The sequence below is a fragment of the Lagopus leucura genome, unplaced genomic scaffold (assembly GCF_019238085.1).
Source record: "Lagopus leucura isolate 7727_CA_CO unplaced genomic scaffold, USGS_WTPT01 Super-Scaffold_100009, whole genome shotgun sequence".
NCBI lineage: Eukaryota > Metazoa > Chordata > Aves > Galliformes > Phasianidae > Lagopus > Lagopus leucura.
Window position 1 is genome coordinate 16637651 of NW_024962266.1, and position 15253 is coordinate 16652903.

At 37.6% G+C, this 15253-nt stretch overlaps 1 long non-coding RNA gene across 1 annotated transcript; it reads left to right on the forward strand.

Moving 5' to 3' along the window:
• Positions 1-4764: 4764 nt before the first annotated feature.
• Positions 4765-14658, forward strand: LOC122181310. The gene is made up of 3 exons (XR_006179395.1): positions 4765-4835; positions 11468-11597; positions 13556-14658. It is a non-coding gene; the product is annotated as an uncharacterized LOC122181310 (long non-coding RNA).
• The last annotated feature ends 595 nt before the right edge of the window (positions 14659-15253 follow it).

A 15253-nucleotide genomic window follows, 5' to 3' on the forward strand; every position in this document is an offset into this window, starting at 1 on the left:
AAAGCACCAAGACAGTATTTGATCATATATCCCACAGTACAGTACAAGCAGAGGTAGAAATGCCAAGTGCTGCATACCACATGCTAAGTGCTGCTGTATGGGCCAGGCACAAGAAGGTATAACCAAGACTACTTGAAAGGCGGGGAAATCAGATCAGAATGATCTCAGAATCCCAGAATTGCTGAGCTTGGAAGGAATCTCTGGGTGTCTGCTCCCCCCTTGCTCAAGCAGGGACACCCAACATCACATCCAGGCAGCTTTTGGAGATATGCAATGAGGAGACTCCATAACCTCTCTGAGCAACCCATTCCCATGCTCAGTCACCCTCAGAATAAAAAAGTGCTTAAGAAAAAGTGTTCAGAAGGAACACAAAAGTTTTATTAATTTGCTAGCTTGAGACCACTAAAAAAAAAAACAAACCAGCAACAAAAAACAGGCAAGCTGGACTCTGCAACTGGCATTTTCAACTCACAGTGAAATTTATGATGTAGATGTATATGAGTTACTTTCTACTGAGGTGCCCTTGGGTATTTTCAGGCCTTCCCTCACTTCCTCACTTTTTCTTTTTCTCCTTTTCTTTTTCTATTTCCATTTTCATTGGATGGGAATCTCTGAACTTTGACTGATTAACTCAGTCTTCAAAAAAAGCCTACAAACCAAACAAAGAGAAAATCTAAGTACATTAAGTCTTGCCAGCTGGTTTCAGTTAATTTTCCTTTACCGGCATTAAATTTGGCATTTCTGGGGCTTTTTTTTTTCCCCTTTATTGGCACTAAATTAAAACTGGGGAAAAGATTTATATAAGCAAATTTACATTTTAACAGATTCCACCAACTTGTTCAGGTTGCAATGTTAATGTTCTTAAATCTATCCTGAAGCCAGTTTACTCAGTAAGAACAACAAGAAGAACAAAAATGTCAAGGAAAAACAGGAGAGGCAGAATAGACATTCTCCATGAACAGTTAGAAGCCAAAAGCTGTCAGAGTGTCTGAAAAGTTTCAGGATTAAAGGAAATGCTTGCAGCCATTCCTCCCACTCATGTGTAATTACTTATATGCAATTGAGTAATAATTGCAATTGAAATCATATGAGTGATTTCAGCACTCAGCATTTTGATCATGGATCATAATCTGGATTTATAATCATGGACAAATTAAAAACTAAAATGCTGTGGATCTCTTGAAGAAATATATTTGTAAATGATGTCAGAATTGTGTTACCAGATGAAATTGTAAGTATGTTTGAAATTAAATTGGAGATCTTAGCAAAAGGGCTTCCATTTCACTTCTTTACATGAAAGCACCCATGCCAAGTTTCTTCCATCTACTCACAAGTGGTACAAGATCAAGTCATTTCCAGTGAAATCCATGTTATAACAAGATAACAAATGTGATGTACTTCACAAACAGTGTTATCTCCTTCAACCAGATACAAACAGTGATGCTACAGGTTAGGTGCCAATTTCTTTCACAAAAATGACATGTTGTAAATCGCTCCAGCTGTATTGCCCTGTATCTAGTCATATTGTAACCCAGCCTCTGCAACCCCAGAATAGACTCATTCATAACGTAAGAAGCACATGGCAAAACTTGTATTATAAAAAATAGAAGTACCACACCTGGGAGTTGGAAGCTGAAATCTGAAACAATGACTATTCCTTTTTCACAGGTATTGTAATTTTTGCCCTTTTTGTCCTGCCATCATTGAATGATAGGTAACTGTGTGCTTTGTTTTCCAGCAGGGTTGATTTTCATGATAGGTATCAGGGGTTCTCCAGCCTTTATTCTAAAATCCCCCATTCTTTTAAAATAAAATAGGGATGCTTTCTATTTATTACAGTGTGAAAATATTTTACTTGCCCATTCTATAGGTTTTTGAAATAACATTAAGAAAAACAAAAGTTGTCGTAAGTACTAAGGTCATATTTATGTAAAGAATTGTTTTAGAGATAATGGCTGTAAAGTATCTTATTCTTTGAAAGAATAATGCCAATTGTGCACAGTCCAAATTGCACTGGATCTCTATGCTGTGGAGAGTATGAGACAACTATGGACTCCTGGCTGCAGAAAGACCGATATACATATCATGAAAAACAAATCTGATTTGGACTCTTAGGAAAGGCAAGAGAGGGAAAAGCGTTTCAAGTACTCGATCTGTTTGATACTTTCCAACAGGTTAAGTCTTTAAAATGGCTCATCATGAACTCCCATAGGGAGCCTATGTCAAAGTAATAGGATTTTTGATGGAGTGCCTATTGCTCTGACTGTATGTGAGACTAAAATTTCTGAGCTACTGAGAGTCCTCAGCAGAGAAATTACAGTCCCAGGTACTTACCTACTGTGGACCAAACACAAACCTGTTTGTAACTCTTATCACAGATACAAGCAGTCAATACTTTGAAAAATTCAGACCCACATTGTGCAGGCTAGGTTGCCCATTTCCCTTTTTGCAGCAGGTACAACTGAGAAAACTCGTACAGAAAATGGAAGCTTGTTCTGAAATGGATATTTGGAGAAAAAAGAAAAGGCCGTCTACCACAAGTGACCAGTTCCATTCACATAAATCATTAAGTGCCACCCATAAAATGCCACAGTGCATATGGTCAGCAAGGGGTTATTGTTGAGTGCATAACCTGGGGGAAGTGGGGTTGGGATATACTGGCTGAAGGGATGAGGATATAAAATCATGTGTTTGGGATCTTGAAATTACTTTTCCTTTGACTGGGGAGTGGAGGCTAAGTAAACTTACAGTGACTAGTAATTTAGCAGTGTTTCATCTATTTAAACTCTAGCTCTTTCAAGGCCCTATTGCCCCACCTTTGTTTTCATGCAATATGGGAGCAGTTACAGCTGGAAATACAACATCTTTGTATCTAGCCCATCACTTTGAGAAGATTTAAGGGGAAAGTTTCTGCATTAGTGTATTAGAGTTGAAAGCAGTTAAGACAGCAAATTTAGTATTAGAAAATATGAGCATGCTATTTCACAACAACTTGTAGCTGATATTAGAGGTAGTTAAAGACTGAATAGATCATCTTCAAGGGACTAAATGAGATCAGGATCTAGTTGTCTTTGTGTTATCAGGCAAAGGAAAACCTTGGATCCGTCTCAGCTGAGGTCTTTGAAAATGTCTATTGCCTCTGATCAAAAGTGTAGTAGGTAAAGGAAATTTACAAGTAAGTGGATTCCCTGAGGTAGGCTTTGGAAGTTCTACTTTAGGTTTCTCATACTCATTCTCATTAGATGCAGAATGCTCCAACACTGGATTCAGTTAAAAGCCTGGAGTGCAAATATGAGGTGTCTGGTATTTATATATACAAATATATATATATGCAGTATGCCCTTCCAGAGATAAATGAATGAAATTGTGCAAGATGTGAGGACACAGGGAGTAGAAAATTAAGCTCTCGTTCAGCTTTAAGCAACTAAATAATGTGTTATCCTCTATGTGGAAAGCTTTATGCGGGATATGGTTGAATTAGGTCTTAGATCAGATATTGTTCAGGATTTAGTCACAGGATCAGAAGAGTTAGAAGGGATGTCTGGAGATCATCTAGTCCAACTCCCCCAGCTAAAGCAGGTTCCTTGCAGTAGGGTTACACAGGAAACTGTCCAGGTGAATTTTGAATATCTCCAGAGAAGGAGATTCCACAACTCCTCTGGGCAGCCTGCTCCAGTGTTCTGTCACTCTCAGAGATGGTTTTTCTCATGTTTATATGGGACAGTTTGTGTTTATTACCCCTTAGTCTGTCACTAGGCAATGCTGAAAAGAGGTTGGCCCAATCCACTCGACACCTGCCCTTTAGATATTTGTAAACATTGATCAGATCCTTTCTCAGTTTTCTCCAGGCTGAACAGCCCCAGCTTTCAGTCTTTTCCTATAAGGGAAATGCTACAGGACCTTAATCATCTTAGTGGCACTCTGCTGGACTCTCTCCAGCAGTTCCCTGTCTTTTTTGAACTGATGAGCCCAGAACTGGACACCGTACTCCAGATGTGGCCTCACCAGTGCAGTGTAGCGGGGGAGGAGAACCTCCCTCAACCTACTGGCCACACGCTTGTTAATGCAGATGTAATAGTTATAACTTAGAAGGTCTGCTAGAAAGAACTGTGGATGTAAATGTTTTTTAAAAGTTTTTAAAAGTTGATTTGATTTATGAATATGAGAAATTCTTCTGTTTCTACTGGTTCAGAATTCCAAGGAGCTGAAAGAATATAGTACACTGTATATCTAATTTTTAGCAGCGTAAAGACATTATCTGAGTGGAGGGGCATATGCTGAGAATGGGAACAGCTTCTGGGAAGTGAAGAAAGTAGTTTTATTTTAAGAATGAGTTATGCCATTTTGTTTATCTCTAACTATTTCAAGTGTACTATATTCTTTTATTAAATCATAATCCTTCTATTAACATGCAAATCGTTGCTTTCTGTTTTCACAATATCTGTAAAAACACTATAGTTCCATTGAGGAAAAGTATAATCATTCTATTTTCATCCCAAAACACATTTTATTGGGAGTTGTTAAGTAGAGGGCCTCTCATACACAAACTCATAAAGCAAGGTTTATTTCAATTTTCTCAGTTAAAGTCAGTGCACAGTTGTACGGTAACTGTTGAGCCATGGGCTGAACCACTGATTGAGCACCTGGAGAAAAGACCTATTCAGCCCTGGGAGCACAGGTGAAGGCAATTCATCTATGTGACTAGAAGGGGTGGAGCCTTGTTCCACCTCTCTTAGGCCTCATTTAAGTGGTGACTGCCCTTAGGTAAGGATCTTTTTCTGGAGGCCTCCCCTTAGTGAAGTTTTTCTCCATGAATCTGGACTTTTCTGAAATGGGTGAGCAATCTTCTTTCTTTATAGCCCCTCTCTATTGTCTTGGTCTTTCTGTTATCATACCTTTGTTGTAACAGCTTTCTCATGGCATTGATCTGTTTAATTGCTACAATAGCTCTGCTTGTATATCTGGGAAAATAACAGGTGTCTACAAGGAGACAGGTACAGTGAGATTTATAATGTAAACAGGTAGAAAATGCATTCTAATTTAACAACTTAAGGCATGCTTAGATTTTAGTGGTGTTAGTAAAACTTGTATGAAGGAGTCATTTTTAGTACTGGGGAAGAAATAGTCTAATTGCAGCCGAAATGTTTTTCATGGTCCTCCTTACTTGCCTTGAGCAAAGACTGATGAGTAGCAGTAGAGACAGCTGTGCTTGAAGCACGGAGAGAGACTATAGCTCTCAGCTTCAATTTGTGACTGCACAGAAGCACAGCTTACTGCTTGAAATCTACAGCCAACCATTTCTGTTAGAAAACATACTTTTGTGCACCAAAAAAAACTTTATTATTTATCCTAGGAAGTGGTAATGCCATCTCTACTTAAACCTGCATATACCAATTTCCACATGAGCGTTAAGATACTTTTGTAAAAGGTCTGGTGTTTCCTTTGTTATTTCTCAAGCTCCGAAAGAAAACATAGGTGTAGCTAACGTAACATCAGTAATAGTTGTGACTTTCTTTTATTACTTGGGAGTGGATGATAGCTGAGAGTGCTTTAAAGCTGCAGAACTGGTGTCAATTCTACATGTGAAATGCAGAAAAGTAGCAGCAGGATCCTGCTTATTGGGTGGATTTTGCAGGATCTCCATTGTCAGATAACATGATACCGTGCAGTTCAGTTATTGGAGCTGAAGCAGCATGTTATAATGTCTTTAAAACATTGAGATCCTAAATATTTTTCAGGATAATGGAATGGGTGTTGTGACTGTGATACCTTGTTACGTAGTTTTTAACGTAGCTGGATTAGACAGCCATAGTGTGGTAAACTGAGTGTAGGTCTCTCCTCTTTTGTACATTTCAATTCTCTTACCTATCAAAACAGCGTACTGATGAAAAAATTTAAATTTGTTTGTCATCCAACTACTTTCAAGACTGGCAAGATGTCGATTTGGGTAGGTGGATTGCAGTTTTTCATGGAACCTATAGAAGTTGAGCTGGTCACGACGGTGCTGTCATGAATTTGGAGTTGAAGAGTGCTAATGAAACTTTTGTACTTCCAATGGCTAAGCTACTGAACATCCTCTACTACAACACTTGAATCTTTTTGTGTCTAGTTCTGGACAAGTTCCTCTTAAGAATTTCTTCTCTAGGTATTTGTGGGGGAACTGTTAGGTTGCAGCTTGAGCCAGTGATTGAGCACCTGGTGAAGGGCTGTGGCTGGCACAGGGAGTACAGGCAGATTGTTTGCACCTGTGTTCCCAATGTGAACGGGAGAGTGGACCCTGGGTGGAGCCAGCTGCTGAGAGTTTCTCTCAAGCTATGCTGCTTCTTGAGAAGTGCTGCATGGCTGGAGAGTGCATTCATCAGTTGGGTGAGTTCAGCTTTTTTTTTTCTTTTTTTTCTGTGCATGATTATTGACCTGCCTTTCAATACCTTGCCTGGTATCACTGAGTACATGTCAGAAGCAGTTTTGCTTCTCTGTGAGCAGAACAATACTTACCTTTAAAGTTTAGCATTTAAATATCTTCAATTACTTGGCTATCAAGGAACCAAAAGTAGATATAACAAGAGAAATAAAATTACACAGGAGGTGTGCTTATTGCAGGCAAGCTAATATTTTTATTGTGCAAACAGGGAACCAGCATCATTATATGTTGACTGTAATGCTAAATGTGCTACCCAACCTCTTTGTCCCTGTTTGCTGGTCTGCAAAATTATGGTGTTGATACCTATTATGCATAACGGTGGAAAGAATTAATTCATTAATGCTTGCCTAGAGTTTTGAAATCTTCTAGCAGAAGGTACTGCGCAATTGCAAAGAGTTAATTTAGTATTCTTTACTATCTTCAATAGGACATGTAGTATAAACTTTTAAAAAAGCAAACAAAAAGCTAATCAGGAGTCTCTTATTCACACTGTCAAATGCTGGTAATGACCAAATAGTCTTGTTCTAGAAATAAAAAAAAAAAAAAAAAACATGCTACTTGGTATGTTGAAGCAGCAATTAGCACACATTGTAGGGAGAAGAAGTGGAGCTAGACCAGAAATGAGCCTTGATGAGCCTAATTGCCTTTAATTATCCCTAAACATTTTCTTGTTGTCTGTCTTATGGAGACTCTGAAGAAGCCCTGTAGGTCTAAAAGGAAATAAGGCTTCGTTTTGTTTTCTTCTTTTAAAGGGGGACATAATAGCCACCATGGAAACATGTTCTTAATCAATGACATTAAACTCCTGGCTGTTCTGCTTCTCTTGAAATTGCCTGTCTTCATTATTACCAGGGGAAGGGAGGAGGAGAAAGGGTTTAATCACTATTTAGCTTTTTTTAGCAAATTAAAATATTAATTACAATACACATTATTTTATCTCTGCTTAAGCTATTTCTGAGTATTGGTGAATGAGAGCTCACTTTATATTGGAGTAATTTATTCTCAAACTATTCAGACTTTCAATTCCTTTTAAAAAATCATTGTGGCATGAAATGTTATCTTCTGAAAGCCAGGGAAATCTGTATCTTTTCCAATTCTTTGTCCTTTTTTTTTTTTTTTTTTTCCCCCCACATGCAATGCGGTAATCGACTAGATTTTTTGCCAGTTCATAGAATAATGGGGGGGGAAGGAGACTTTAAAAAAAAAAATATATATAGATATATATACACACATGTGGGTGTAAAATCTCTCCCTCTCAAAGTTGATGAAACACAGAAGAACAGTGGGATTAGAAAAGTGACTTGCACAATGAGCAAGGTAAGTACTGTTATGCATCCTTCTTCAGTGTTGTATGCAATTTTGAGTGTGTCCCTGCCCCTTTCAATTTTTCACTGCTGTTATACTTCACTGGGAAGAAAATTTGGAGAAAGGGAACAAATGATTAAGTAATGTCTCTGCATCATATTGTGGCTTAGTAAAGATTTTAAAATTAAAATGTATTGTAGCATAAATTGGTATATTTCTATTAGCTGTAATGAAGCTATGTTGATATATAATAACTGCAGATATAGTTAATTCATCTCTTGAATTAGTTTGTGTCAGAATTATATGGAATGCTGTAAGAAGCACATAGCAGTATGCCAAGTAGATGTATTCCTACATTCATTGCTGGTATTGCTCTAGGTCACCAGACAATAGGTAGAGGCATATTTTCACTAAACAATGATCTGTGTCTTCTACTTTCTTCATAGTGTTTGCAAAGTTTGTGAATATTGCTGGAAAAACCAGAGCATGACTGGAAGCCATGAGAATGATTAGCCTCTATTAAGAGAGCACTATTAGTCATTGGATGTACATCTGGAGTCTGAACACTCAATATTATTTAAGAGAGATGTGGGCTGATCTAATTAAATCAAATTAACAAAATGCAACTTATGGATAAACAAGGGAAAAGACAATATGAATCTTGCCTTGAAAGTAAATCTGTGGTTTTTTTTTGTTTGTTTTTTAATAGTGAAGTTAGTAATTAAGGAGGGGAAGTGAAATTTGCCAGTGGCAACTCCCACTTCAATTCAGTTCTAGACCCGACCTCTTTTGCAATCATGATCTCTTCCTTTCACCTTAAAGAGCAAATACTATAAAAGCTCAGGGTATGTGTGCATAAAGGGTTAGCCAATCCAAACAGTAATTTTAATTGTAGCCAAGGGAAATTCAGCTTGGAAGACTTGTCATGAGGTCAAAGGATTGTCTTTTCTTAATTGCAAATACCTTGTACAGGCTTACTCCTAGACATTCTTGCTGACCTATGTTATTGACAAGGTCTGACTTACTGGTCCTTATTTATTTTGTATGGCATCTCATTCTCTTGCCCTGTTACAGAGTCTTGAGTCTTTTCTCGTTATCTTTATTGATGCTATTGTTCTTATCCTACAAATAAACTGAGAACACTACATTTTGAAGCCTAACTATAGGATAACTAGTTGAAGTGGAAACAAACAATATGACCATTTCTTATTCTTTCTATTTTATTTAAACACAAAAATACAGCAAAAATCTATGAGCTCCTACAGGCCTGTATTTATACTACCACAGCACAGGACCCAGCATACTGCAATACCATCCTTTGCTTGCAACTTTCCACTAAGTCTAGATCCAGGGCATGAAGCTAGGTCTGTAGCACAAGTAAGCAATTCATTAGATTGATGGACTGCTAAATGTTGTTCTGTTTTGGAGGCTTCAGGAGTTTTACCATCTGTAGTACCAGTAAACTACTGTCAGAAACTGTTTTTCGTGGCATCTTCAAATGAATTTTTCTTATTGAATACAAATAAGAAATATTCAGAAGACTTTTGTCCTGACAGACCTTTTGGTTTAGTTTAGGTTTGCTGCAGAGCACCTCTAGTAACAGCAGTGTGATGTGGGCATTGCTTAAGCTATGCGTTTTCCTTTACTTGGACTGACACTTTCATTGTGCTTCAGCTGTTTAGAGAAGACCAGATGCTCTTTGAAAATGAGCAAAAAGCATCTTCAGTACATTTAGTTTCACAGGAAAATTATGGAAGTGATTTAAACACACATTACTTCTGCTGTTACCTTTATAATTCCCTCTTCCCCTAGGTTTCCTGAAGTTACTCAAACAAATTCCTAGCTGAACTTAGAAACGAAGTCTTTGAGAGTTCCTCAGCAAAATATCTATATTATCTGCATGAGGATGATGAATTGGTGGTTTTGTGTAGGATTATGTACATCTTGTGCACAGATGTTTGACCTTCCCTTTAGACATCTGTTACTTATGTATTTAGTGAGGAATGGCATTGGCTTTCCAGTAAGAGGTTGGATCAGGCCCTTTGAAGACTTTGTTTATGCTTCTCCGTGGCAGAATCAATGCAAGCAAGTCAGTGATTGCTATTTGCCCCTTTACCTGTGTCAGCAGAATTCTGTACAAGCCAAGAGGAATCCAGGAATTAGAAGGCTTATGGGAGGTAAAGGGGAGATAAGTTAATAGGAACCATACTACTACAGCTGCTATATGTGTACCATTTTATTTGCTCTGTGATCTTTGCTTGCTGTATATGAGGCAGCACTTGACTGGAGAGTTTAGTCCTGAAATTGGGTTTAGCAACTGAGCTGCCACTGAATTTAGTTGGGTTGGAAGCCAGAAGCAGATGTTCTTACAAATGTGAAATGCTGTGTATCTGTTGATTTTTACAGCTTCTGTAGAGCTCGTAGTTTCTCTTACTTTCTAAGGTGTGACCTTGTCTTCCTAAGGATCTTGGCTTTGAGGTGCTGGAGGGTTAGCATGATCCAGAAGCAGTTGCAGGGCAGTGAGGCTTGGTTTCTCAGCTCCTGGTGAGCTGCAGTAAACACTGACCTAAGCAGTTAATGTGTACTGTCATTCAATACTTTGTTAGATTTTTCTGTGGTGTTTTTTATTTTCTTAAACTTGGTTCTGTCTATGTGGCTTCAAAAGTTGCTCTGTTTTCCCCCTGCTGTGGAGGGAAACATGCTGAAGATGAAGCAGCCTCATAGATTGACCGTGCAAGGTCAACCACAGTGAAGTCTAGCACTTTCCTCTAAAATACATGAGATAAGCACAGGACTTTCACTTGACTCTGCTTTTCTCTTTAGTTTTGGAAAAGCTCATATCTAGAACCTACTTGGAAGTAAGATCAGGAAATGCATGTCTCTTCAAGTCAGAGAGAAAGCAAGAGTATGCAGGCTTCCTACTGACATTAACTGAATGCAGTGTAACAATATATAGGGGGCACCAACACAATTCATTAACTTGTTTGTACTGTCGCATCCACAACTTCAGGCTAAATCTCAAAGCTCGGTGCATCTAAGGGAAGTCTGTATTACAGTAGTTTCCTGTGTTACCATAGTTTGAGTACTTCTGCTAGTTGCTTGATTTCTTTTTGCCCTAATAAGTCATCTGTGAATGAGAATTTAAGATGAGGGACTGAGAATGCTTCTTAAATTGATAGCTATCAGTAACTGTCAGTGAATGGACAAAACCCAACAGAGAAGCAAAAGGCAGTCAAGATCTGTCCCTCAGGATCTATCTCTATCCACTCAAAGATAACACATCTCTTTGTTAGTGAACTGAGAACTATTCTAAACTCATTGCTTACTTCTGGGAGTAGTTTCATGGTGAATGGGCAGTTCTGGCAAACAATTCTTAAAATTATATTTGATAACAATGAATTTCTGAGGAGTACTGTGGAGTCTTGAAAGCAATTCTGCTCTTTGACTTTCCATAATCTATGAAAGAACTTGTGTTACAGTGTGATATGTTTAAAGGTTACTAGGTTAGTGGTGGTATAAGAAACAGTACAGTGTTCACAGAGTGGTGCTTTGCTGAAGTAATGGTATTGATGGCGAAATGTGTTCCTCATTGGAATTTCCAAGCGTGTGTAAGTGCACAATGGTATGACTATATAGCTTCTTACTGTTACCTATTTAATTCACAAATAGTTTAGTATATCCTTATATTGGGAACATCCTCCTTATTTTATAGTTCCCTTAATCACTTAAGTTTCTTTAAAGTTTGCAGCAGTAGAGGACCAATGGTGGATCTCTTTAAGTATGGAAAATTGAAGATCTTTCAGGGTGTGAACAGTTAAATTGGAGATGTTCAAGCAACCTTGACTTCAAAACAAAGCTGTGGTAGATGAGGGTGAGTAGTTTTTTCTTGCTAATGTAATTTCTCAAAGTTTTAATTTGTGTTTTCAGTGCTACCAACCATGGAAGCTTCTGTTTGAGGCAGGATCAAATTGGGAACTGTAATACTGAGCCAAACAACAGCTCAGTAGTGAAAGCAGTAGCCTTCACTCTGGAGACTATTGAACTGATGTCTTAAAGTGTAAAATTGCTCTTCTGAAACTGCTAATAAACCACCCTTTGTCTCCAAAGAGCAATTTTGTCTTGTATGCTATGCTGTACTTCTGCTTATATTAATTAGAACTGTCCTCATTTCTGATCTCTGCTGTTTTTTCCTCCTTTGCCTCTTTCATCACTCAGCAGCAAGCTTGTATTTTATGTGCAAAATAAATGTTAGTCCGGTGTAAACATCCTATATAAGGTTTATGTACCACTCAATTTCACTTAAATATGTTGAACTGCAGGTGACTTGAAAGCTGTCTAGACTTATATTAGCTATCAGTGTGAGGTGAATGTTACCTGTTAAGCAATGCTGTATGGCCTGTTGTGGCTTAGAATTAATATTATGAAATGGATTCTCAGGCCATAGTGTTTCCTGCTGTAGTAGCTGCTGACAAGCTGATGTCATCTAAGTCATTTAGAAACCTGTGGGCTACTGAGAACTATCCTCTGCTGTTGGAGTAGATACATGTTGTTTTTCCTTGCCAAAAAAGAAAAGCCCATGAGTGATACATATACGTACCTGTGGCACAGGTACTTGTGATAATGCAGCAGGAGATAAGGAAACTAGAAATTTTTATGTTTCTGAAGATGTCTTTAAAACAAAAAAACAATTCTTATCAAGGAATGATTGCAGCATGAGTAGATGTATTCTATCAGAAGTGGAAGAGACCTGTTGAGAAATCTTCCCAAGGACTTCAATCTGGTATCCAAAAATTGGGTATTTTTTTAACCACCTGTAATGTTCAGGAAATAATTTTTATGTGGTTGCAGGCTTACCTGAAAAAAAATTTTTAATTGCAGCTGACAGTGGGTTTAATTCTAGCTTACGGTACCTGTACAATGGTAATCGGCCTTCTTGAACACGTGGTCAAATATAAATGCACGCTATGTCAAATACATCCAACCCATTAACTTACAATTGTTCTTGACATTTTGGGGTTAATAGAAATATGAACAAAAGAAACTTAATTGGTTCATTCGAGTTACTAAGTTTAGACAGAACTCTATACTAGGTTAAAATTGTCCGTGACTTTACTAGCTGTTATCTTTCAAATATTTTAGCTGTTGAGACATTCATTTTAAATTGGAAAAAAAAAAAATCATTCCTTTGTTTTATTTTCAATAACCTTGGTAAAAAAAAAAAAATTAGGTTTTCATCTTTCTTACCTTTTTGATGCTGTCTGCAATGAATGCCAAGTAATCAATAATCTTGACCTAGGATTTATTTTGCAGTCCTGGACTGACTTTAAAACTTGTCAGGTTGCATTTTTCCAGCTTTTGTTCTCATGCCATATAAAGCTAAAGTTATAGAATGGAAAGAGGGGAAGTAGGAATAACTACTGAAACTCTCAAGATACAAGCAAATTTAAGTTCATCTTCTCATTTCTAAATACAGTGTAAGGTGACAATAGCACTCCTTGCTAATCTTTCCCAATGGAACTTGCCCTTCGTGATGAAGAAGAGAGCCTATGCAAAACCCTGTGCTTCCAGGCTGTTCTCCTAGCAACAGGAGAAGCAATTGCCCTGCCATAATTTGCAGGCTTTAGACAGCAGGCATATAGGTCTTGCTATTGTCTTCCAAATACCTTATTTTTAAATAGGTGGTTGGAATAGAAAACTGTATCCTCAAATCTCCGCTTTTATTGAGGAGGGCTCATCTGACACAATAACCCAGGTCAGAAGGGAAAAGTGGGTAATCTTAGGAAGTTGCAATCTGAAAAAAAGAGGAACTATATCTGTTTTCTTCCCTAGCTGCTGCTGAGCTCCGGAAGTACAGAAAACCACATCTGCAGGGGATTCATTTTCAGCCCTAAAACCTGGAGAAATGAAGTAAAGTTTACTACTGAACTAGAATGATATTTTTTTTTTACCTGCCTGAAGCAAAGATGTAAGATTTGGATTTACTCTGAACCACTAATTCTCCATTTCTACCAGTGCTTCAAAGAGTTATCATTCATTTTGTACCACTTTTTACATCTCCATTGCCCTTCTTTAAGTTTGCTCTTCTCTGTGTGTCTGACCTCTGGTAGGGATGGGGACGTTTAAAGATCCACTGATCCGTTGAGAGTAAAGACTAGGACTTCAAAAAAGATGAATGTGTATTTACACATTGGGTTTACTTTTGTCACTGAAACTTGAATATGTTTTTAAAAATGGGGCAGGGTTTGTTCGAAGTATGGTAACTTTTCTTATGTCTTTAAGTATACATTTGTGGTTGAACGAAGATGAAGATTCCTAATTCACAGTATTTCCAATTTAAACTACAGTATTAATACAAACATTAAAGGAGTGTTATGATTATCTCCTTGCATGAGAGTATGGCAATGTATTTGAATATAAAATAGCAAAGGTTGTAATATCCCACTTTCTTCTGCTAAACCACTTCATACAGTTGTGCATTAACAGGAAAATGTTTGAGAGACGAGATGATTTAAGATGAGGTTAAATGAATTAAAGTCTTATGGATATTATGAAAATTATGGGCTTCATATGTCTTACATATTTTAGTAATACCTCCAGATCAGCGGACTTGCATGTTCTTGTCTTTGTATGTAATTCTGTTGTGATTGAAGTAAAATGGTGTGTGATACTCTAAGGATCATAGCCTCAACTAATAAATATGGAAACAGTGTAAACTTTCTGTTAAAGGAATTAGACATGTAACAGCAATTGCCCTGTCTCTTAGAATGTTCCCCTGAAATCCCATCTGAGATGCTCTCTGGGCAGATGTCTTTGCTCGCAGTGTCTAAAGTAACACTAGATATCAATATTTAAGCACAGAATTGCTTTCATTGTTTATTGCTTGGTTGCTTCTTGCGTCTTACAGGAGTAGAAAAATCTCAGATATAATTAGACAGCCATGGAGGTTTGCCCTTGGAGTGCAGATCTAAGTTGTGGGTGTTTTTTTTTTTTTTTTTTTTTAAAGCTGTTCCTGAAGCTTGCAAAAGGTTGTGTGGAAAGCAGCTGCTTAGAAGCCTTATTTTAACAGGAACCTACACTAGGGAATACTTCTGGTTTTCTCTACGTTTATGCCCGTCCATTGTCTTTGTGGAAAAAGAACTGTGCCCCATTGTCTTTGATCTGGAATATGCTGTGAGAAACTTGCCACCAGTTTTTCTTGTATGAATTGTTCCAGGGACTGAACATGCACAAAGAAACAAAATACCTGTTAGTGAAAGTATTCTTCCTCACAGTTAAGGAAAAGTATTTTAGGAGAAAATCTTGAGGCAAATTTTACTGATACGAGCAATGTATTCTCACATATCTTAGTAACTTCTGTATTGAATTACTACATGCACATTAAATTCATCTTTATTCTTTGGATTAATATAGCAGAGTAACTCCAATTTTGAACCTCCACACAAGCCTGAAGAAGTATATACAAAAGTAGTTGGGTCATATCTTAATCCAAATGAACTGTATTTAGGTACTCATTCTAAAAGCTCTACG